General features: G+C 41.0%; 1 pseudogene; it reads right to left on the bottom strand.

Moving 5' to 3' along the window:
• Positions 1 to 1,614: 1,614 nt before the first annotated feature.
• LOC101559434 (peroxiredoxin-1-like) lies at positions 1,615 to 2,105 on the bottom strand (annotated as a pseudogene).
• Positions 2,106 to 2,953: the final 848 nt, after the last annotated feature.

A 2,953-nucleotide genomic window follows, 5' to 3' on the forward strand; every position in this document is an offset into this window, starting at 1 on the left:
CAAATGCTGGCTCTGAGTTTATTCTTTCTGACCCAGGAGAAGGGCCCAGAAGGCAACCCAGAGGGTGTAATCAGGAGCAGTGCATAATTAAAAGCCATCTGCATGCCTTGTGTGCCCCTTTCTATATGGAAAACAGGGCCAGATTATGTGAGTACTTTAAAAGTGTCTTTCAAAAAATTTCAAATCCTTATTGAGACACTACCCTACAGTACAGGGAATAAGACAAACCAATGTATTCATGATCCGGCCCCTCTCACTTCTTTTTCTCCCAGGATGTATGAGGGATTTACAGATAAATTAAGATGATGCTGCCATGCTAAAAATGTTTCTTGTGGATTTAAAAATATTCCATACTTCACGAAGAGAAGTTGTAGGAGCTAAGAAAATTAAGTTGTTGGGTGTTTCCATCAAGGTAATGGAGCAAACTCCAATCTGAATTCTCACCGATGCTGGGCCGTATGTCCCCACACAAACACTGCATCCAAGCCCTCTGAATCAGAAGTTTTCTTTCCTTTTTAGAATGAATTTGACTTCTAAGCAGATATTTCATGTGTTTTCTTTAGTTGGGAGTAATGGGTAAAGGAGTCTATTTATTGGTGCTTGTAAATGGCTTGAGTCATGACTCCATGATGCTCTCCAAGTCCCATAGTGATTGTATGGCTTGCTTAAGAGAACTTAGTGTGTTTAGCTGGTAATTGTAGAAGATTGACTCATCCTACACAGATCATAAATGTTATCAATAAATCACATTGCTTGTTGTGTTCCTGTTGTTTGGGACATGAGAGAAGATAATCTGGATTACTATAGAGGGAAAATTGGTCCCAAATGCCCAGATTCTTGATTTTGTGTTTTATTTTTAAGAATGATATAATTCGTCAGTGAAAGTGTAAAAGGATGATCGTGTAAATTGGCACAAGAAAAGTCACAAATCTGGAATTTGAAAATGTTCACCTCAGTTTAAGAAAGTTGAATGCTTTTGCTCCTCGTTTATCATCCTTATAGATGTACTTCCCCTGTTTTGCTTTCTGTTTTGTTTCCCAAGACAGAATGCATTCATTTGAGATTTCAGGCCTAACTTCTTATGTGAATCCTAAGGTTCACTGCAATACTCCTTTAAAAAATACAACTATGTTCAGGTTTGGAAAGAAATGAATAATATTCCCAATGATAAGGAATTTGAATTCCCACAGGTTCATGTTACCAAAGCCTCCATATAATCTTTCCTTAGAGTCTTTCTGCAAATATGCTCTATAATCCCCAGCAGTTTTATGTGAGTTAATGGGTCACTTCTTGTTTTTTATGTTACTAAAAATGTAGCTAACATTCTGTCTCCTCAACACCCTTTTTTTTCAAGGTCTCAGTTCAAGTTTAATAGGAACTACAAAAGGCCAAAGACAGTATCTACTATCCACATCAACTGACTGTCCCAAAGTACGACTCAGGCTCTTCTCCCCAAGGAAGTTGACCCTTCCCCAACCCCTGTAGGAAAGATTGTTCCAATCCCAAACCACAGCATGTCAGAGTTTAAGGTCTCATGTTTTACGCATGACAATAGCAACAAAAGATTTGTTGTCATGTCTGCTTACTGCAGCCTGGCCCTTAAAAGACCCAGGATCACTTTTGCTTAGACAAATATTCTTTGCTCTTCTGAACATCAGACTTGATGGCATCATTACCAGGCTTCCTGCCAGGAAGGCACACTTCACCATGTTTATCAGTGAGCTAGAGGGCCTGAGTTAATCTTAGTGTTTCATTCACGGAGTGGCCAACAGGGAGGTTATTTACAGTGATCTGCCAAAGGATACCCTTATCATCAATAATACAATGAACCCTGAAAGAGATGCCCTCATCAGCCTTTAAGAACCATAATCCTAATCAATGGCTGGCTCAGGGTCCGATACAAAGGGAATGTTCATGGGGCTCAGTCCTCTTTGTTTCATGGGTGTATTGATCCTTGTCAGCTGACAAAAGTGAGAATCTACAGAAGCACCAATCACTAGGAAGTTGAGTTTCTTAAGCTCTTCTGCCCTATCACTGAAAGCATTGATTTTCATGGGGCACACAAAGGTGAAGTCAAGGGGGTAAAAGAAAAAAAAACAATGCATATTCCTTTGTTATACTCCAATGTAATATATCCAATGTATATTCCAATGTATATTCCTGTCTAACAGGAAAGGCATTTCCTGTTAGACAGGCTAACATTTTTTTTTCTTTTTTTTTTGTCGGGGGTGAGGGGGTCACACCTGGCAATGCACAGTGGTTACTCCTGGCTCATACACTCAGGGATTACTCCTGGCGGTGCTAGGGGGACCATATGGGATGCTGGGAATGGAACCCAGGTTGGCCTCGTGCAAGGCAAACGCCCTACCCGCTGTGCTATGACTCCAGCCCCAAGACAGGCTAACATTTTCTAATTGACCAGAGGATTTGGTGATCTCAGATCATTATCTCTTGTTCATGTTAGCCTTGCTGTTGTTGCTGTAACAAGACTTCAGAGATTCACCTAGTCTCTGTAGAGTTTTATGAGGTCTGGAGATTCTGTACTTCAAGTTTTCTTCTAGTCTTCAGAGAGCTACCTAGTCTCAATGTAGTTTTATGTGGCCAAGAGATCCAGTGCTTGAAATATTCCAGCTCTCAGGAGTTCTTCAGTCTTTTTCCAGTTGGTTTTGGCTATAGAGAGAAGAGGAAGCATCCAGTTCTCTGATCCCCATGCTCTGTTTTTGGGGCAGATATTTTCCTGGTGAGATTGAGAGGAAGGATGCACTCCCAGGGAGCGTCGTCATCTCCCCCTTAGACTCAGTGTGGTATCAGTGGGTTAACGAGGTCAGTAGTAAAGGAGTTGATGTGAGTATGAGGGTTATGTGGTCCTTTTCACTTCCAACTTCTTAAACAGGGGTAGGCTAGTGAAGGGACTTGGGCTGAGTTACTCTTTCATGGAACAGAAGAGGAATTT

Source organism: Sorex araneus, chromosome 5 (genome assembly GCF_027595985.1).
Source record: "Sorex araneus isolate mSorAra2 chromosome 5, mSorAra2.pri, whole genome shotgun sequence".
In the NCBI taxonomy this organism is placed as follows: Eukaryota; Metazoa; Chordata; class Mammalia; order Eulipotyphla; family Soricidae; genus Sorex; species Sorex araneus.